This window comes from Peromyscus eremicus, chromosome 6 (genome assembly GCF_949786415.1).
Source record: "Peromyscus eremicus chromosome 6, PerEre_H2_v1, whole genome shotgun sequence".
Taxonomy (NCBI): Eukaryota; Metazoa; Chordata; class Mammalia; order Rodentia; family Cricetidae; genus Peromyscus; species Peromyscus eremicus.
Window position 1 is genome coordinate 14829828 of NC_081421.1, and position 22699 is coordinate 14852526.

The following is a 22699-nucleotide window of genomic DNA, read 5'->3' on the forward strand; positions in this document are numbered from 1 at the left end:
TTTTATCAGCATCCCTGGTCTATACCCAGTTGTTGCTGGTAGAGCCATCTTGTCTCCAGTTGTTCCAACCAAGAATGCCAGTGGACATTGCCCAATGTCCCAGAGGTGAAGAATCACCGAGGTGAAGAGTCACTGATCTAGCCACTGATACACGACTCCTGTTAAAGGTGTGCAGTATCAGTGCTAAGGAACTCATGCTGCAAGTTTAACTGTGCAGTCGTGCTCTGGATCTGACTGACTGCAGGCAGGACTGGGGACAGAAGACTGTGCTGATACTGGGACAGTGCAGTCAGAGCAGTCTGGAACCTTCTTCCAACTGTGTAAGCAACTGAGCCGACTTCTTCCAACACATAAGTAGGAGTAACAAGCTATACACTAAACAGGAAACAAACTTATCATCCTGCTAAGTATTTGCAAATCTTTTTTTATTTGATTCCTACAGTTGGTTTTTTGTTTTTATTTTAGAAAATTGAAGGTGTTGGAGAAGTTCGAGCTGAGCGTTTAACATTAAAAGGTTATTGTTGCTGAGTGTGATACACTTTTGTAATGCCAGTGCTCTGGGGGCTGATGGAGGGTTTTGAATTCAAGGCCAGGCCGGGTACATAGTGAGACCCTGTCTCAAAAAAGAAAGAAAGAGCAGACTGGGTGGGGGGATTGTTGTTAAACCTGAGTGATAGTCTACTTTTTATCTTCTCACAATGACATAAAGAGAAGTTCATAGATAAAGTTACACTTGGAATTGCCTGAGAATAATTCAGTTTATACGGAGAGAGGAAACATGGATGGGGAAAGTGGGTAGACAGAAGAAATGAGAATGGCCATGAGCTGATAACTGTTGAAGCTGGGCAATGAGTACATGAGCATTATCTCAACTTTAGATATTTTTAAAAGTCTATAAGAAATAGTTTATCATATACCTGTTGTTATATTTTATACAGTTGGTAATTTTGTTCAATGAGTGGAATTAGGTAATTCAGTAAAAATTAAATGGAAACTTTATAAATGGGCTGTGTATCTAGCTCAGTTGATTGACTCCCTGTGTAGCTAGCATCGCTCAGAAGTAACTGTCATCATGTTGCATTGAATTGCTTTCCCATGTTTTCAAAATGATAGTTTTTTTTTTAAAAGAAATGATGAGGTACTGTGTGTTTTTTTTTTTAAATTAACTTATTATTATTTTTAATTTTGTATACAGTGTTCTGCCTGCATGTATGTCTTCATGCAGTAGAGGGCACCAGGTCTCATAGTTGGTTGTGAGCCATATGTGGTTGCTGGGGATTGAACTCAGCACCTCTGGAAGAGCAGCCAGGCTCTTAGCCTCTGAGCCATCTCTCCAGCCCCCAGCACTGTGTGTTTTAAATTATGACTTTTAACTTTGTGTAGACATCCTGGGAAAGCATGGGTTCATCACAGTTGCTGCTCTGTACACCCTTTCCATTGTTAGCTAAAGTGTTTAAGGGTCCATTTGCTTAGAGAATTCTTGACTGTCCTGTGTGTGTTGTTGCACATTTACTATTTTGTGCTATGATTTGTTTTTTTTTTTCAATTTTAGAAATTGACCGATAACTATATATACAATTCTACATATACATATAACTTTGGAGTGGTTAGATCTAGCTAATATTTACTACCTTTGTAGGTATTCTTACGTTATGTTTGTAAAATATATTCATCTGATAAGATATTTTTTGTTTTCATATACCCTCTAAAAGAAATGGACCAGTTTCTTTACACCTTTGTAACAGTAGGTATTATTCTTTTTGTAAGAATGAATTTCATAAAGATCCTTTGTTATGCTTTGACAAAACAACAGAAACTGTGGGATTTGACCTCAGAAGGAGAAATTTCTTTATGCTATGTGCAGTAGTTGATATTATTTACTCCCCTTTCAGGAACTTGAAAGCATTAATGAAGATGTCCAGGCAATGAGCAGCTGCTGTCAGGACATGACAAGCCGATTACAGGTACCTCACAGTGCCTGGGTGTCAGTGTAGCTCCTGGGAAAGGGACGTTTGGAAAATGTACGGACGTCTGCCACGTAATGCTGTGGAGGAAGGTTAGATGCAAATGTTACAGTTTTACAAGAGCTCAAATACATGAATGAATGTCCTGTGTTTCTTTTTATGATGGCTTCCTATTATTAGTCAACTCCAAGGGCCTCTAACAGTGCAGAGTTATCTGTAGAATGTTGGTGGATCTTTGAGATCTATGATGCCAGAGTCCAGCAGGAATAAGTTCTTCAGGAACTAGTAGCGAATACTTAGGGGAAAACAGCAAATTCTTCAAAAATATGAAGTGCTCTACACAAGAATTTATCGTGTAATAAAAATACAATTTTTCCTCAGGTTCTCTTTAGCTAAGGATGAGTCCAAATTAAGCTGGGTCTGTATAGGGTAGAATTTCTTAATGTTAGACTACAAAGGGTAGAAGTTAAACTTGAAGGCAAATACCAAGCAGTTTAGGCATTTGGAGATGCTGTTGGACTTGGAGACTCTTTGTTGACGAGTGCTCTGGAGCTGCCACACTCAGCTTTATTCCTAGAGTCGGTGACAGACTGAACCACGGTTCAAGTCTGTCTGAAAAATATCACTAGAGGTTCAGGTGTCCTCATCCTCCACAGGATGTTTAGGAAGCAGAAAGACAGATTCCCACTGAGCAGAGAATTAGCAGGAAGGAGGGAGAGGCCTTAGTTGCCTCCAGTTTCAGAGACCTGACCCACAGAAGCTCGGCTCTTCAGTGTAAAGTTCCAACATGAAAACGACCCATTTCCTTGAGATGCTTGATCTAGTTCCTCTTTTAACTGACTGACTCCTCTGCTTTGTGTGTTGTTGTCTGTTATGGGTGCTGTACAGTGTCCACTGACTGACTCCTCTGTGTGTCACTGTGTGTTATGGGTGCTGTACAGTGTCCACTGACTGACTCCTCTGTGTGTCACTGTGTGTTATGGGTACTGTACAGTGTCCACTGACTGACTCCTCTGTGTGTCACTGTCTGTTGTGGGTACTGTACAGTGTCCACTGACTGACTCCTCTGTGTGTCACTGTGTGTTATGGGTACTGTGCAGTGTCCACTGACTGACTCCTCTGTGTGTCACTGTGTGTTATGGGTACTGTACAGTGTCCACTGACTGACTCCTCTGTGTGTCACTGTCTGTTGTGGGTACTGTACAGTGTCCACTGACTGTCTCCTCTGCTCTGTGTGTTGTTGTCTGTTATGGGTACTGTACAGTGTCCACTGACTGACCCCTCTACTTTGTGTTGTTGTCTGTTATGGGGTACTGTAGTGTCTACTCACTAGTGACTTGGTATGTTAATAATTCTGGCTCAGTGTCTTTGCATGGCATGGACACTATGTCTGCCCCATCCTTGGCCATTTGTCTCTCATTTCATTACTATTGCCTTAAATTTTTTATGACATTAATTTATGTATTATTTATCTGTGTATATGCCATGGTATATGTGTGTAAGTTGGAGAACAATTTATGTGAGTTGTTTCTCTCCATTTACCATGTGCGTTTTAAAGCTCAGATGCAGGTCCCCAGGTTTGGCCTTTATCCACTGAGCCATCTCAGCAGTTCCTAAAGCCTTATTTTTGTCGTGTTCTATAGTTTGGGGTTTTGAGACTCCTGTTGGGCACATTTCTGCCGTTTTGGAATCTGCCTCATAGATGACTGGCTGATATTTGGATAGTGTTGCTGCTCACCAAGTTCACTTCTGAGTTTTGGGCTCTTGCTTAAAAGGTGGGCACGGGAAGCATTGCTTGGTATGAAAGTTGGGCAGAAGCAACCAGGTCTGTCTCCAGGGCCTGTGTTTTCTGCTCTGAGACTTCATTCCCATCACCTGCACTGTTGAGCTTTGTACCCGCTGTAGACCAGTGATTCAATGTAGAAGTCTCCTGGTATGCAGCTCAGCAGTCTACCACTGAAGCCATGTCCTTGCCCTCAGATGGCTTTCTAGTACTTGTGCTTCACTAGAAAGCATCCAGACACAGTCTTCTTCTGTGTTTCAGCGTCATGTGTGTGTGTGTGTGTGTGTGTGTGTGTGTGTGTGTGTGCGCGCGCTGAGAACTCTGAGAGAGTGCCTCTTAGAAAAGTAGCTCCTGAGCCTTAAACATCGATGCCAACTACGGGGGCCTTCTGAGCTCTTTGCCATTTGTGTTGAGCTCTGTGCCGTTTGTCTGAATTCCGGGAAGTGGTGATAGTAGTTTTGTGAGATTGGAATATACTGATGTGTGGTGTATTTATAATTTCAGGCAGCAAAAGAACAGACTCAAGATTTAATAGTAAAAACCACTAAGCTTCAATCAGAAAGGTAAGTTTTTCTTTATACAGTCTCCTCCTTATTAATACAGATTAAGTGGAAAGTTGTAAATAATACTAAGTCAAAGTGAAAATAATGGGTACTGTGATTCAAGGTTCACGGAGGACCTTAGTTCCTAAGCTTTATTTAGTAGTAACTTTAACATAAAAACAGCCATTGGGAACATGATGCCTGGTTCTCATGTTCGAGAGATTATTTCTGTTTTGGAGTAGAGGTCACCAGTATTTGGAATCAGTTGTAATGATCGGCACATGATCAATCAGGATGGCAGGAACACTACTTTAATGATTGAAACCACTAGGAGGTTGATTCTCCTTTGTGCCTAATAATTGATGCCAAAGATAAGTCTAAGAATAGCTCCAAAGAATTTTATGATGCTTTGTAATTACTTTTAACCTGTGTGACAAGGATTGGTGCTTTGTCTAAAAGTTAAAATACATTAGATGACTTTTTAGCCAGGCGGTGGTGGCGCACGCCTTTAATCCCAGCACTCGGGAGGCAGAGCCAGGTGGATCTCTGTGAGTTCGAGGCCAGCCTGGGCTACCAAGTAAGTTCCAGGAAAGGCACAAAGCTACACAGAGAAACCCTGTCTCGAAAAACCAAAAAAAACAAAAAACAAAAAACATTAGATGACTTTTGTATAGTAGGACATATATACCTTTCAGCTCTATGTAGAATTAATTAAGGGGTTACATTATTGTTTGAAGTAAATACCTGGATTTTGTTTCCCTTTTAAAAATGTATATTGTTCATCCCAAGGGCATTGACTTGGTGAACTTAAAGTCTTTCAACATAAAGATACAAGTAACACAAGGTAGACATGTCCTGCCATGAACATGAATGGTGTTAATACTTATCTTTGTAATTCTCAACAGAATGTTTTTAATGTAGAACATTGCTACTCTTTGGATACTACTGGTGAAATACTGTGGGGGTTTTCTTTTATTTTTGGTGGTGCTGGGGATCCAACTGATGGTCTTATATGTGCTGAGCAAGGGCTTTACCACAGATATATCCCAACCTCAGATTTTCAATCCACCTGTCTCCCTGCCTCGATAGTGTTGTAATAACAGGCATGTGCCACTGTGCCCAGCTGTATATAGCTCCAGATCCAGGGTTCAGGCATCAGGAACGTTGAGTTGCTGCTCAGGGAGCTCAGGCAGTGACTGGCCTTAGATGGAAACCGTTTCCAGTCCTCTGGTCCCTGCAGACTGCCTCCTAGTCTAGAGCATGCCTTTTCCTAATTGCCAGCTACCACACCTATGTTGCATCCAGATTGTATAGTTTATAATATTGTTTTCATTGTCAAGCAGAATGAGTGGTGTATTAGAGGTTTTCTAGAGTAACAACTTACAGAATCAATTTCTCTGTATAGAAAGATTTATTAGGATGACTTGCAGGCTGTGGTCCAGCTAATCCAACAATGGCTGCCTATGAGTGGAAGTTCCAAGAATCCAGAAGTTGTTTAGTCCCCCAGTCTTATCTGGTCTTCAGTATACCATGGAATCCTGAAGAAGTAGGCTCTTATGCAGTGAAGGATGGACTTGCTAGCAAGGCAAGAGCAAGCAGACAAGAGAGCTTCCTTCTTCCATGCCCTTTGTATGGACTCCCAGCAGGTGTGGTCCAGATAAAAGGTAGATTTAAGGTCGGAAGCTACCTTAAAAGATCTGGATTAAAGGTGTGTCTTCCCACCTCAAAGATCCAGACTAGAAATGAGTCTTGCAACTTCAAATGATTTAATTGAGAAAAAATACTTCACGGATATGGCAAGTTATTTGAGTTTTAAATAATTCCAGATGTAGTCAAGTTGACAACCAAGAATAGCCGTCACAAGTGAGGAAGGCCAAAATAGAGACATGGTTTTTTTGACTCACAAGCTCTTGACCTCTCATTCTAACATACATTAATTCTAAAAAAAAAAATAATTGTAACATAAAAACACAACTGATTTTTGTTTGTGTTGTGGTTCATGTGAAAACTTTTAGGGTATATTAATAACTAAGAGGAATTCCTTGAAATCAAGGGCATACTTTTGTCTTAGAAATTAGCCTTTGTAGGCAGCTCTAAGTTAGTAATACAGGTACCATTGTGAATGTATTTCTCCCTTTACATAATGAACAATAGCTTGTACTGTGTGCAGACATGCAGGGCAGAGCAGTATCAGCTAATTACATCACCTGCATGTCTGATGAGCTTGGAATGATTTCATCACGTGCCTGCTGATGACCCTGCAATGTCTGAGGTGGAAACAAGGCTTTCAGAGATGCTGAGAATCTTTCACAGCTTTGTTTCGTTTGATAAGCTACTGTGTCAGGGATATCGTTTGCTTTGTAGTTGGACAAAGCATAATATGCTTCATTTTTCTTGTTGTTCTAGCCAAAGATTAGAAATTAGAGCACAAGTAGCAGATGCCTTTTTATCCAAGTTCCAGCTGACTTCTGATGAGATGGCTCTTCTCCGAGGCACAAGAGGAGGCCCTGTCACTGAGGTACGTGTGCTGGCTACTAAGTGTAGCAATTACAAATGCTACAGAGAAGACGAGATTTTCAAGACTTAATTTTCCCATCTAAATTTGAAGTTAAGGCATGTATTTTAATTAGTTTTGGGTTTTGTTTATTTTGAAGTTATACATGTTTTTTGAAGTCAAAGTACAACATAACTTTAAAAACACAAAACAAACCTCCATTACCCCTTCTTTTCACTGATCCTTTGTGAACTAGTTTACTTGTTTACTACTCCTGTACAAACTGTATTTGTAGATCTGTATTTAAAAGAATATTCTGTAATTATCCAGTTTGGAGTGGTATCACACACCTTTAATCCCAGCATGTAGGAGGCAAAGGCAGGTGACTCTTGAGTTTGAGGTCGGCCTGATCTACAAAGACTGTTTCTGAAATGGAATACAGGATTTAGTCTGTTGTGTCACCTTTTTCAGGGTAAACAATGCATATACATGTTTTCTTCATCCCCCTGTCTTGATTAGGACAATGACACATTGCTTACTTTCATAACTCTTTGTCTTTCTTAAATTGGAATTTGCTTTTCATCTTTTTTTTATGCTTTGTCACACTTTGCAGACTGAATGAAAGAATTATAAAACCTCTCAAAAGCTATTTTCTTTTTTTTCCTTAAAGACATTAATTTTTTCCAGAAAGGATTCTGTCTCCTAACTCCTAAGGCCCCAGTGTATTCCTAGAGCAGAGTCCTGTCTATTTAATGAGCATTTTCTGTTCTTATCTCCTGGTGAGGGAGCACAGATGCATATGTAGCGGAGACATAAGGTGGTCCAGTGATTGCAGGGCTGGCCTGTTCCTGAGTATCCAGGGCTTGCTCTGTTCAGACGGTGTCTTCAGGCTTACAGTTCTCTTACTCAGCTGTGTGCTTCCTGAGAACAGGAACTTACTTAGTCTTTACAAATTTTCTATTACTGGGAACCAGCATACTGTTTGTTACACTTTTTATACTCTATAGTTGCACGTAGGATTAAATGAGAAAAAGGGGCATGTGAGCTGGGGTGGCTTGTGAGCAGAGATTAAGGAAGCTGGCGTTGACCCTGACAAGTTAATAGGCACCAGTCATACGTTAATGGAAGGGCCACAAGTTCTTCTTGCTGGAGTTAAGAGTGATTCCTTTTACCAAGCAGGAACTTTCTTCAAGCTTCTGAGAGAATGGAAACTTTTGTCTAAATTTTCTTGGAGGACCAGACACACCATTATAGAATATGGCGGGTTTCTTGTATGGCTTAGTTTATCCAAATAGCTAAAGCTTAAAGTGAGCAAAGACAAAGCTAGACAAATACTGCTGTGAACCTGAGTAGACCTTGGGAATTTCTAAATCTTTGATTATCAAATACACCTTATTTATCAAGCATATGTTACTTATCTGAATTTTCTAGCAGCGTGGTGTTAACTTGTGTGAAGTAGGCAGTGTTATCATGCTTTGTGGTTCCACGTTGGTAGGATTTTCTCAAAGGAATTGTTTAAGAGGCTGCCATTTTATATGTTTTCATCCTTCAAAGCCCGAACAAAATTAATGTCGCTCTTAAAATGCGAAGAAATACTTACTATGCCTTCTGTAAAAATACAGTTGAAATCTGCATAAGACTTCATTATAAGTGGTAGGATTTTGTTTCACCTTTGTAGTGATTTTTAATTCAGGGTAGTATAGTTTTCCTGACAACACAGATTTTTTTTTTTTAATGACATTTTTAATTTTAAAGGACTTTTTCAAGGCATTAGGAAGAGTGAAACAGATTCATAATGATGTCAAAGTTCTGTTGCGAACCAACCAGCAGACAGCAGGGTGAGTAGCTGCTTGGCAAGCCAATCACATTGCTGCTTGTGTCTATAAACATTCAGAGTCATTCTAGGTTCCTTTTGAAACTATATTCTGTGAAATAGGAATTTAATCTTCACTTGCCTTTGGGAAAGGTGGAAGTTCATTGCCTTATATATTTGACTAAAAGAAGAGTTGGAATTAACTGATGGAAGTAATATTTAACATTTATTTAATTGTAAAAAAAAGACTGAAAAAATTCCATAAAATGATAAAACGTTAAGGGCCAAACTGTCATGTAATTAGATTCTTAGATCTAACTGTTGGCTAAAGTTTACATTGTATAACTCTTTAATTTTCACTTAAGTTTGGAAATTATGGAACAGATGGCCTTGCTTCAAGAAACGGCTTATGAACGACTTTACCGATGGGCTCAAAGTAAGTGATTCTTTCATGCAAACTAGTACTTAATCCTTAAAATTTCCCTTGGCCATATCTGACTTCTTCAGACCTGTTTGTATATGTGTGTGGAGAGCACACAAGTGAGTGCAGGTGCCCGCAGAGGCCAAGTCACAGGTGGTTGTGAGCCTCCCAACATGGGTGCTGGAAACTGAGCTGAGACCTCTTAGAGCAGTCTGTACCTTAACTGCTGAGCCATCTCTCAGTCCCAATTGATATTTTTTTTTTTACAAAGCAGAACCAACTCTACATGTTCACGTCCCGTGTTTAGGTTTTTATCCAGAACATTGCTGAAGAGTGGGATAAATGACGACTATATATTCTCTAAGGGAAAACAGCAAAGACGGTGCTTCTGCCCTAGAATAAATAAATGGAGGTGGCATTTGATTGGGCAGCTCGTGCCACTTATGTAGCTTTCGTGTTACAAATGGTGGATTCATTTTCTAGTCCACTGGTGAGATAGAATGATCAGTGTGTCATTTTGGCGGTCTGGCGGAAATCAGGCCTGGTTCTCACCATGACATTAGTGTTGGAAGGGCATATCACGTAGTCTCTCTCCTTCCTTGTCTGACTGTTGGACTAGTTGGGTTGCTTACGTTTGTAAGGATGAAGTCTTGAGTTTTCCTTGCTGGCTGTCACTAAGGGCTCCTACCTGCTTGCTTTGTCTTGTGACCCATCTTCATCCTTGTCTTCCACCTTTGAAGCCCACATGTGTGGCCAGTTCACTCCCATTTTCATTTCTGACTTGTTGTGGCATCCTCTTCTATTTTAGGTTACCTTGAACTTACCTTGGCAGTTTGAGAAAATTCCCTAGCATCAAAGTTTTTAATTTTTAGTCCATCGTCAATGTTTCTTTTGCCACAAAAGGCAGTAACATTTACAGGTTCCAGGAACTTGAGTGCAGGTAACTTAAGAGGTTATTTTGCTTAGACACAGGAGTCCTGTGGTGTGTCTCCAGTGTTAACTCAGGCCCTGGAAGTCCCGCAAGATTGACTAAAACATTTTGCTTTTAAAATGTTTTAGGAAGTGTTTGCAAACTAATGTGTTAAATCAGAGAAGATGGTTTCATTGAGCAAGAGTGGCATGTGAATGTGCAGTATGTTAGGTATTATCAGCTGACCGGTGCAAGGGCTGGAGCTAATGCAGTTAGCTGGCTGTACCTGCATTACACTGTACTGATGCCTAGTCCTCTGCTCTGTTGGTTTAAGGTCTAGATTCCTTGTTTCTCTACCTCTTCTTGTTTGTATGGTTTGCTCCCATCTGGAGCATTGTCTTTCTCTGTATCCAGGTCTTGTCTCAGTCTTCAAGACTACATAAGGTTCTGTGTGCCCCCTGGAGCGGTCCACACCTACTGTGATCAGTGACTAACTGTGATGCATTGATATGCTGCTGTTTTATTATATAACTTCACGTTTGTTTTATCCTTGTGGCTGGACTCTACTTCCTCAAAGGCAGGTCATTGCCTCAGGTTTTTTTTGTTGTTGTTGTTGTTTTGTTTTGTATTGTTTTGTTTTGTTTTTGTGCTTCCTTAACATCTAAGCTGGTATTGGCCAGCTGTGCAGCCTTGGCTCCCAGGAGTGGTAGAGCCATGTTAAGGTGCCTCAGCATTTCTCATTGTGTGCTGGGAATGAACCACCTCTATGAGTCTGAAAGATTGGGAATTTCCTCAGTTCTTTGAACATAGTAGGGATTTGCAAGCACATTTTAGTTAAATCTGAGGTGTAAAATGAGATAGTGATTGCTTCTGAAGAAAAGAGCTGGAAATGTGAACAGACAGCAGAAGTTATAATGCTGATTATGTTCCAGGTGAATGCAGAGCATTGACACAAGAGTCCTGTGATGTGTCTACAGTGTTAACTCAGGCCATGGAAGCCCTGCAGGACAGGCCTGTCTTATACAAGTAAGACTTACTGCTTTGTCTTTGATTATTACCTTATTGTAGCATTACCAGATTCCTGTCACTGTGATGCTCAGTGACACTTCCTTCTCCGTGTGTACTGTTGGAGCACCGGGTTATTGGAATGCTGCATGTAATAAGGGGGGACCAAGGTGTCCTCCCCTGCAGTATGACTGTCTCTTAGTTGTGTGGCGCCAGGTGGCTGAGCCAGTTTGCCATCTCATTAACTCCCTTAGACTTGTACATCACTAAAACTCCTATAGCACCACAGCCCTGGGAGGATGCAGTTATATAAGGATTGTATAATGCAGTTAAACTGAGATGAAAAAGAGTATTCACAGCCAGGGCTCCATCAGTGGGCATTTTTTTTAAAAGGTCCAGGTCTTTGCTCTTGGAAGTATGCCATCTAAGATCTTCGTATTAATGCTTTGGGTAGGAACCCTGTGCATTTTAATTTGGTGATTTTTAAATTCTCTATCTTAATAGTAAAACAAAAGTCAGTGCATTTTTAAAGCTCTGGAGCAGAGTGAACATGAGCTGTAAGGACAGCAAGTGTTGATGCTGTGAGAGATGACCGGGGCTTCATCCGTAGCCACCCACTTGCTCACAGTCACCTGTCGTAGAGACCCTTGCGGGGTCCCCTTTCATCGATGTTTGAAGTATTTATCACCATTACATCACAGACCACGAACGCTGTGCCAGCCCTGTTAATGACAGTATTGCTATGACGCTTACAAGTGCATGTTAGAGGATAGGTCCTGTTCTGGGTGCTTCCCTCAGGCTCCTAGAACTTCAGACATCATATAAACAAATGGGTTATAATAGGATGTGTCTTTGATAGACTGAATGCCATGTTCCAGGTGCTGTGTGGCCCAAGTGTCCCGTGGTAGGAGAGGAGGGTGACCTTGAGGGTGCCCTTCCTAAGGGAAAGAGTATACAGTGAGTCTCAGGTTGAAAAGGTGTTTTCTGGGAGGAAGCAGAATACTCCACTTTGAGGGAGTAGATGGTGTGAAGATGTGAACTGGTTGGAAAGGTGTGAACTGGCTGTGAGTTAATGTGCATCTATGACAAGCTGGTGCTGACTACTGATAGCAGCTTTGAAATCACTCCTACCTGATAGTATTGGCAATGACTTGTATCTGTCAGAGACTTGTAGTTCCTCAGACATGTGTGCTTGGTTTTCAGCAAGCGTTGCATTGGCCTCAGATTCATCCTTGTTCAGAAGTTACTATTTTGTAATGCCTCATGTATTTTGGACACTGATAACTTCCATGCTAGCACACAGTGTGTATTGGTAACATCAGTCTGGCCACCTTCCACTGCCCCCATTCAATTCCTGGTAGACCTTGCTTCAGAGCAAGGGTTTTTAGAGGTGGGGAATTATTTTCACAGTTGCTAAACTTGGCTTATTTTGCTTAAAATGACATCTTCAGTTCCATCCATTTTGCTGCAAAGGGAAAAGTTTCATACTTCTTTGTTGTTATTAATGCTCTGTGATGTATGTGCACTAGACTTTTAATGCATTCATCTGTTGATGGGCATCTAGACTGATTTATGTCATAGAAGTCAATGTTGGATGTCTTCTCACTCACCTAATTACTATTGTTGCTATTATTAATGTTGTTGTTCTGTGAAGCAGGGTCCCTCACTTAATCGAGAGCTCACACATTCAGCATGACCAGCCAGCCAGTGAGCTGCAGGATCCTCTTGTTTCTACTTCCTCAGGCCTATGATTTCAGGTGTGCATCATCATCCTGGCTTTTTACATGGGTACTGGAGACCTGAACCTAGATCCTCATGGCTGTGTGGCAGGTCCTATATCAGTGAGCCATCTTCCCAGACCCCAAGTACTGAACTTTTAGAGTGGGTTCTTGAGTTAGATATCCCGAACAAGGCCTTGAGCCTCTGTGAGGTTTGGTTTCCTAGGCAGAATGAGGAGAGTAACAATGCCAGCTTTACGAGGCTCTGGAGGGCCTCATTCTGTTAGGTGCCTAACTAATGCTTAGTGCAGCGTGCATGCTAGACATTTCGAGCCAGTGGGGAGGCGGGCAGAAAGCTGCGGCCTAAGCAGGGGTCTGTGGAGCCAACAGCACAGCAGAGGGAAACTCGAAAGCCAGAGGAAAAGAGCAAAAACCTACTCTGAGAAGCACAAACCAGCAGGGTAGTAATAGAATCTGGAAGGCTGTCGGAGATGTTTGGAGATTGAGTAGGAAAGTAGCCTGCAGAGCCCAGCCATTCAGCAGGCTGTGGTGAAGGCTAAGAAAGAAAAATCCGCCTTTTCTTATGTCATCATCTTTCTTAGTGTGTTTGACAACTGTGGGGTGCTTCCTGTTAACCAGCAGATGGCAGTGTATGAACTTCATCACAGCAGTGTGTAGCCCTCTCAAGAAAATGTCAATTGAAGTCCTTGAAAAAGTTGCCTGTCTTGTGTTTCTTAGTCATTGTAACTGTAATTCTAATGTGTTACATTAATAAACCACTGTACCTATCAGTTTTCATTGTCAACTCAGCACAAACTGGGACCACCTGGAAAGAGGAATTATGTGCCTCAGGCTGGCTATGGATGTGCCAGGGTGCCGTGGGATCACCTTGACTATTAATTGAGATGAGAAGACTACATGGATGTGGTGGCACTCTGCGTAGACTGGGTGTGAGCCGTGTAAGAGGAAGAGGGCTCACTGGGCTGAAGCGGCCCAGGAGGCAGTGAGCGTGCAGCAGTGTGCATCTTTGTGCTTGTCTGTGCATGTGCTGTGGCCTGCTTCCAGTCCTGCCTTGACTTTCCAGAGGAGATGGACTGTGAGCTAAAAAACTCCTTTCTCTCCAGTTGCCGGGTGTTTTTATCCCAGCAACAGAAACGAAACCAGAACAGCAGTGTCCAGATCTTTCTTATTCAAAGCTGAGTATAAATGGACAGCAGTGTCCAGATCTTTCTTGCAAAGCTGAGTATAAATGGACAGCAGTGTCCAGATCTTTCTTGCAAAGCTGAGTATAAATTGAAGTTTTTAAAACAAATTGCCAGCTCTTCACCTTTAGTAAACCTGAAGAGTACAGGTTACCTCAGAATGTGGCAACTTGTACAAAACTGATCCATTTTTATTTTTTTTTTATGAATTTGTGTTGTATTCCAAAAAGGAGATTCTACAGTATTCTTTTCTTTTAATTTGCTTTTTTGACAAGAAGTTTAGAATATTTATGTATTTTGATTATTCACTCTTATAAAAGCTACATTTTGAAAATTTGACCTTTGTTGGGAAAGTCCTTTTAGCTGTATCTGTCTCTGAGATGGATGTTCCATGTCTAACAGCTTCATGTTGTTTTTCTTAAATTATGTTTATCCTGCAGGATGATTAACATTAAATGGGACTTCATGTTACTATACAGGTTAAATCCCGGTGTTCACCACACCTGATAAGCATACTCCCTTGAGAACACAGAGTGGATTCACTTGTCTCTGGTATCACGGCCCCAGTCCTAGAAACAAACGTTACCTTATTTTATATGGGGTCTAGGGAAGGAAGATTGGGGTTTTTCTGCTTAAAAAGGTGAAGGTTTGGGGTGTTGCTGTGATAAGTATCAGTCATTGGATCATAAGTTTCAATGGTAAGATTGCCAGCAAGATCTGTCTGGTTTAAACGTGTGTGATCAAAGAGCACAGAGAAGAAAACAAACATGAACTGTTTGGTTCGAAATTGTCTTAAAGTACAGAAAGAAAATGAAGCATTTGTGTGTTGTAACCAAGCTTTGCCTGGTCGTGCATTTCCCCTCCCTCTGCTAGGCTGCGTCCTGCAGAGATCTCAGAACTAGAGTGAGCAGTCCTCAGAAGAAGTCCGTGTTCGTAAAACTAGCTGTCTGCCATTTCACCCACTTCCCTCTCAGTTGGAAATGGTATAAATAATAAAACATCCAACAATGTTCCTATTTTTAATAGAACATGGACGTCTTATTATATCTACAACATAATAAAGAAAACAATGTAGCCTGAGAAAATAATTCCCCTGGACGTCTTGGGAAAACTTTGGTAAATTTTGTTTGTTAGTTATTGAATTCATTCTTAATATTTAGGCTGGTAAAAGATTGTTTAGGGATTTTAAAAATGGTAGTGTGGAATTGGAGGGTATAAAGAATGGCAGTTATATTAGGAAACAAGATCTGATTCCAGCCATCCCCACAAACTCATCCCAGATTGCCCTGTACTCTAGATTGTAGCTTTCTTTCTCTGTCAGTTCTTCTACCATAGAAAAGTTTCCCCCATTTTCAGCCATAATGGGTGACTTCTGATATAAGAGAAAGGATATTTACTGTTCATAGATAGCCAGTTAATAAATGTAATGAACAACTAGTGTGTCTCATTGGAGTCAAAATAAGCTTTTAAAATTAGTAGCAATTTTGGGTCAGTATTTGATGCTAAGTTATAGTAACATAAGGAGAAAATTTTAATATGGGGGAAAAAGCCCTGGTGTTTGGGCTGTAGAATTCTAACCAGCTTCTGGGACCTAGTATGTGGCTTTCTGAAAACTTTGGAGCATCATGTTTTAGCTGCCATGAAGCCAGGCCAGCTGTTCCTATTGCTGCTTCCTCTACTATTGCCTCGTCCCAAGCATTCTTTCCTTGAAGGAGCAAGATCTGTACCTGTGGATTGAATGTTCAGCACACTAAACCTACTTGTCCCTCTTAGTCTCAAGATAGTGCTGCTTGAGGAGTGTGAACCTAATGAAGCTTTCCTGTCTTGCTGATCTTAGGCATGGAGCGAGGAGTCTGTTAGGGAAACGTAGCTACTTCTCTCATAATGTGTTTCTTCTAGGTATACCTTAGATGAATTTGGAACGGCCAGGCGCAGTACTGTTGTTCGAGGGTTTATTGATGCTCTCACAAGAGGAGGGCCAGGAGGTACACCGTGACCCATTGAAATGCACTCCCACGACCCTTTGAGGTACAGTAATTGACACTGGTAGAGGATTTGACACTTTTCCCTGGGACATCTTTACTAACAGGTGGTTTTCTTTAGGTATGTGGGAGATATGCTGGCATGGCTCCATCAAGCTACTGCCTCTGAGAAGGAACATCTGGAAGCTCTCTTAAAGCATGTAACTGCACAGGGTCAGTGTACTGACAGTTATTGCTAATGCTTAATAGAGAAAATGCACGTGGCTTCTGTGTTTCCGTTGCTGTCTTCACTGAGATAAACACTTCACACTTAGATGGCACATAAGCGTCCAGCTGTTCTTACACACACACACACACACACACACACACACACACACACACACCTGCCTCATTTCTGCTTAATAGACTTCTTTGCTGTCATCTGTTGCTTAGGGTCTGCTTACCTTCTACTAGACTGCTGCTCTCTGTTAAGACATGGCTGGAGTGCCCAGCATACATTAGCTCAGACCCTCAGCATCACGCTTAGTGGCAAGGATGCAGTGAACAGGCTGAGTGTTCCTTATATCACTAAGCTGTACTGGTTTATTTCTGCCACCCAGACTCTTCATTCTCAGGGGACTGTTCTAAAGTTCTTTATTTTGATAATTACCATAGGTGCTTAAAATGTTTGGGTTTTAAGGGGGAACAATGACTATATTCTAGAGTTGCTGATGTCTATAAAATTTCTAATTTTCTTAGTTATAACTTCCTTAAGAGGTATGTTAGCTTCTTTTTTGGTTGCTGTGATAAAATTGCCAACAAAAGCAATAATAGAAGGAAAGAGTTCTACTGGGACAGGGAAGGCGTGGGAGCAGGAGTGGGAAGGGGTTGGTCATAGCAGTTCACAGTTAGGAAGCGGAGAGATGATGCAGGGACTCCATTAGAGTGGTCCACAGTGAGGAACCAGAGAGAGATGATGCAGGGACTCCATTAGAGTGGTCCATTAGTGAGGAACCAGAGAGAGATGATGCTGGAGCTCCATCATAGTGGTCCACAGTGAGGAACCAGAGAGAGATGATGCTGGAGCTCCATCATGGCAGTCCATAGTCAGAAGCAGAGAGAGATGATGCTGGTGTGCCTTGGGCACTCTTGTTCTTTTCCCCCATTTGAATCAGTTTGGGCCCAGTCCACATTTAGGGTGAGTCTTCTGCCTCAATTAAACCACTCTGGAAATGCCTTCACAGATATACCCAGATATTTGTGTCTTGAATGATTCTAAAATCTAGTCAAGTTGATGAGATCAAGCATTACAAGAGCCTGGGGTTTAGTGTGTAAGTTAAGGGTGTTCTGATTTTGATAGGAAGTAGAGAGAATGTAGATGCTGTTCCTAGTATCATCTGACTGGGTGGTGTAGAGTAGCTGTACATCATTGTGGATCATCAGATGATTTGTGGGAGAAGCCATGTACAAGTTGGTGGTGGCACTTAGGTCACAAAGTCAGCTCTTCGGTATTGAGATTTGATGAAGCATATGTCTTAGATTGGTACGAAGTTTGCACTTTTTGTTTGTGTGAAACATGGTCTTACTGTGTGTCTCAGGCTGGCCTCAAACTGCCATTCCTGCCTCAGCCTTCTGAGTGCTGGAGTTATAGTCCAGCCAGGGCTACATAGTGAGTCCCCACCCCCTTTCCAAAGGGAATTGGAGATGGTAGAGAAGGGATGTGTTTCCTTGAAGGTGCCTTTAGAAGAGTTTATGTGAGAGACAGTGTTCAGAGGTTTGAAGGTAAGTTATTGTTAGGTTGAATTCTGAGCCTCACTCTGAAAATGAAAGTGGTTGCCTGTCTGCCTCACCTTATAATTGTATGGTGCTTGGTGGTAATCAGGAGCAATGCCAGTGTTTCCTGGGGTGGCATAGTCATTTTTCATCCTTCCACTCTCGTATGTTAGCCACACTGTGCCTCCAGTGAGGCATTTGCAGAACCGTCCTGCTGTGCCTTCCCTACCTCTTCCAGCTCATGGGGCTCATGTGGGGTTTGCTTTGTGTCCCTCTCAGTTTCCTCACAAAAGGGTTCTGTGGTTGCTTTTTTTCTACTCTTTACTCTTTGGGGGCCCACCACCCAGCTCCCAAATAAATCACAGAGTCTTATTCTTCTTTATGAATGTTCAGCCTTAGCTTGGCTTGTTTCTAGCCAGCTTTTCTTAACTTACCCCATCTGCCTTTTGCCTCTGGGCTTTTATCTTTCTCTATTCTAAATACCTTTCTTTACTTCTTACTCCATGGCTTGCTGTGTAGCTGGGTGGCTGGCCCCTAGAGTCCTCTCTCCTTCTCTCGTTCCTTAATCCTCTCCTCCCATATTTCTCCTCCTATTTATTCTCTCTGCTTGCCAGCCCCACCTATCCTTTTTCCTGCTTTGCTATTGGCTGTTCAGCTCTTTATTAGACCAATCAGGTGTTTTAGACAGGCACAGTAACACAGCTTCACAGAGTTAAACAAATGCAACAGAAAAGAATGCAGCACTTCTTTGCATCATTAAACAAATGTTCCACAGCATAAACAAATGTAGCACAATTAAAATAATGTTCTACAACAGAATTCATTTTGTTACTCATCATTCACACTAATTATCAGCATTTTATAGATACATACTAGTTACCAGCACCATTAGAAACATGTCACATAGCTGTGGAACATGCATGGGACCAGACGAGGCCCTCTGCATAGGGGAGACAGTTGTGTACCTGGGTCTGTGTGAGGAGCCCCTGGCAGTGTGATCAGGATCTATCCCTGATGCATGAGCTGGCTTTCTGGTGGGACGCCTGGCTCAGCCTTGATACAGGGGGAGGGGCTTGGTCCTGCCTCAACTAAATGTACCAGGTTTTGCTGACTCCCCATGGGAAGCCTTGCACTTTTGGAGGAGGGGATGGGGGGTGGGCCAGGGTGGGAAAGGCTGGAGGGGAGCAGGAGGAGGATGAGTAGGGGAATTCATGGTTGGTATGTAAAATGAATAAAAAATTCCTTAAATAAAAAAGAAACATATCAAAAATTATACTTAACAAAATGTTGCTATTTATTTTAAATGCCATACATGACATTAATCGTAAGTATTTTTGATCAATAGTTCTTAAAACTTACAGAAGTTAGGTATAACTTGGGAAAAAATAATTATGTTGTACTTAATTTTAGGTGTTGAAGAAAATATTCAAGAAGTTGTTGGACATATCACTGAGGGTGTGTGTCGGCCTCTAAAGGTAAAAGGTTTTGTGGTTTCAGGTATCTGACCAAAGTATTGACTTGTTCTTACTTAGTTCAGAGAAATTGATAAGTAACAGCTTGAAATCGAGCCACAATTTTGTCAAATTAACACATCAACTAGACTGATAAAATGCACTTAAGCTGAAAGCATTGCCTGCTCTCTAAGAAAGTGGGAATAACTAGTTCACATTCAGCTGACCTTTAGGTTACGCTTCCTGTGCCACTGTTAAGTGAGCAAGGACAGCCTTCGATTGGAACAAAAGCAAGTGAATGAGTGTGTCACTGTATTGCCTGGAGCACAGTGCCGCCTTTTGCTTATCATCCTAATCAATAATGATTAGTCGAGATATGAGCATATTTACCCGTCGCTGTTGCTGCCGGACTACTTGCCGTCAGGGGGCGGACTCTGGAGTCAGCAGGTTCGGAACACGTTCTGCTCTTGTCCCAGTCCTCAACTCTTCTGTGCTACAGTATGCTCCCATAGGCCCTGCTCTCAGTGCCTCCTGTGGACACTGGAGGGTGTGTGAGGCAGATGGGTGTGGGTTCACGGTGCTTGCACACACCTGCCACAGACTTCTTTCCATTATGGATTCAAAGAAAGCTTGGCAGTGGACTGACTTCCCTTTAGTATATAGACATTAAGTTTTATGATGTATTCGTATCATAAACTGAATATTTTCTATTTCTAAGGTTTTCTTTGGTGTTTTGATCCAGGCAAACAAACCTCAGATGACCTACCTTTTGACAGTTTATTATGTTGATAAATTCAAATATTACCATAACTTGATAATAAGTACTTGATATTATTTTATGTTTTCCACCAAATGAAATACTTCCTGCCAGTGTGATGTTCAGACAGTCATAATCCATATACATTTTACTTGCTTTGTCTACTACTAACAGTTGTTAAAAGAGTTAGAGAGAGTAAAATTAAGCTCTTACCAAACGTGGTGGTCCATACCTATACCCCAGCGTTCTAGGAGGCTAGTGTAGGAGATACTGCATTTGAGACCAACCTGGATGACATAGTAAGTTGGAGGCTGGTCTGTGCGACACAGATCCACCCTGTCTTAACACCACCACCCCAAAATTTTATTTTCCTACAACTTTACTTAGCAGCCCAAACATCTATTATCATGTTACTAGGAGACATTTAGCTGCTTAAAAGTTAAGAAGAATGAGTTTTACATTAGAGATAAAGCGAGCACATCCCTAAGAACAGTATTTGTTAAGATGAAAGTTCTCTTGGTTAGGGCTTCTATTGCTGTGATAAAACTATGATCACTGGCAACTTGGGAGGAAATGGTTGATTTTGCTGTATTTCCCCATCACACTCTGTCACCGAGGGACGTCAGGGCAGGAACCTGGAGGCAGGAGTTGAGGCAGAGGCCGTGGGTGGGTGCTGTGTACTGGCTCGCTCTCAGGGCTTCTTCAGCCCGATCTGTTTTACAGTCCAGGAACAGCTGCACATGGGTGACACCGCCCACAGTGAGCCAGGCCTGCCCACATCAATCTTCAGTCAAGAAAATGTCCCACAGATTGGTCCACAGGCCAGTCTAGGGGGAGATTTCCTCATTTGAAGTTCCCTCTTCCAAAATTACTCCAGCTTCTGTCAGGTTGACAAAAAATAGCTAGCACAGAAGCCTGTTGATTTCCAGGGTGTTTTTTTGTTTTTTTGTTTTTTTTTTTGTCTGTTTGTTTTAAGAACTCTGTAGTCTGTTTAAAATGACTTCCATTGTATGTAGGATGCTGTCTCCTCAGCATCAGACTCACAGTAAGACTTGTGGCCAGGGGAACCAGGATTTGTGAGTCTGCCCTCTTCAGGTCCATGGGTTACAGCCCTTCCTTCCCATAAATGTTCCGTCTCTTCTAATAAAACCTTTAACGTGCCATGTGCACCTGACCTCCTTGAATTGTGCGTTCTGTGAAAATAGATGTGCAGACAGAGATAAGAGGCATGGGAAATGGAGCTGGGTAGCACATGGTTTGGAATGGGCATTGTGCTCTGCCTAGACAGAGGTCAGGACACGGGGCCTGTCAGTTTCTCCTCCCTCCCTTTCTCCCTCCCTCCCCCTCTCCCCTCTGTCCCATCCTTGCTCTGGCATTAACAGGACAGCACTGCCCGTGTCCCTTGTGTCCTGGCTTTGCTGCTGTTAGATTTCCTGCATCCTGTCTACCCCTTTAAGCATCTCCCCACGTCTCCCTTGTCCTTCTAATAAGGACGGTGATTTACCAAGTACTTGGATGTCGGATCTGTGCCCCACACTTCCTCTCTGTTCTCAAGCTTTGCCAAGGACAGTTCTCCAGCACCATCTCCAGTCTAACTCCCAGCCCGCTGCTGCCCTCACATCCTTAGTCTCTTTAGTTTTTAGTTTTTTTGTTTTTTTGTCCTCTTGTAACAAAGATTGCATTTTCCCTAAGACTTTTGGTTTTGCTGAATGGCTGGTGTCTTTTGTGGCCTTTGTGAGAAGGGTGTTTCTTTGTGTGGCATTTGTCACACTACCTTTCCGGGTTCTCTGTGCTGTCTCTGCTGTGACTCCAGGGTGCCACTTTCCCTGAGAGCTCGGGGCTGACAGAGGTGGGTTTCTGTCATTTCTTCTCTGTCTTCCTTCCTTCCCCTCTTTCCTTTCTTTTTTGTCTACCATCTGCTCTTCTCACTTTCTTTCTGAAGGGAGTAGGAATGAAGAATTGATGTCTCCATCTGTCTATAATTAATGGCCTTTATAGTTTAATAGTTGTGTTAAGATTTTAAAAACAACATTTTTAGTGATGTAATATATAATTGTAATCGTGGGAGCTTGTTGACAAGCAGTCTGGTTAGCCAGTGAACTCTAGGTTCAGTGAAAGACCTTGTTCAAAAGGCAAGGTTGAGAGTAATTCAGGAAGACACCATATGTAGGTTGCTGGCCCCTACATAGGCATGCAAAAGTATTCACACTTGCATGCAACACACACCAAGAAAGATGTTCATATGGAAATTGATGATTTTAAAATATAAATGTCATTCCTTGTCTTATTGCCTCTTGCCAAAGAGGAGTCACTTTCATTAACACGCAAATATGAAGATAAATTAATCTCCATAACTAAAGAGGCCTTTGTAAAATGTTACACATACAATGCACACATATATTTGCTAACAGTATTATATCCTGAAATCAAAGAACAGAGAAACCTTAACTTTCAAAGGGTTTGTTGAACATGTGTGCAGGGTTGTACCAGATGCTGCAGAGATTGAAGGATGTAAGAAACAATGTCTGTGTTTAGAAAGCAGAAAGATAATCAGAGGAGTAGCAGCGTAAGGACAGACAGAATAGATGGTGTGAGCATCATCGGTAACAAGGGGATGCTGACTAAGGGAGAGAGCAGTGGGTGGTAGGAGTTAATTAGAAGATTCTAGGAAGAGTAAGTTCATCTTCAACTAGGTCTTGCTCCTCCTGCCTTACATCTGGACAGATTCGTCGGTGTTCATTCATGGCTTTCCTAGTCTCTGCTATCAGGAACAAATGGTGTGATGCAGGCGGAATTCTTTCTTCCCTTTTTACGAGTGGTGCTGACTAGCATCTGTGTTAGGAATGCTGTGCTGCTTTTGCAGTTAGTCTCAACTAGATCTACATACGCTGTGGTGCCGAACCGC

The 22699-nt window shown here is 41.9% G+C and overlaps 1 pseudogene; it reads left to right on the forward strand.

Moving 5' to 3' along the window:
• LOC131912918 (conserved oligomeric Golgi complex subunit 6-like) overlaps nt 1-22699 on the forward strand; it is a 48714-nt pseudogene that overhangs the window by 3247 nt on the left and 22768 nt on the right.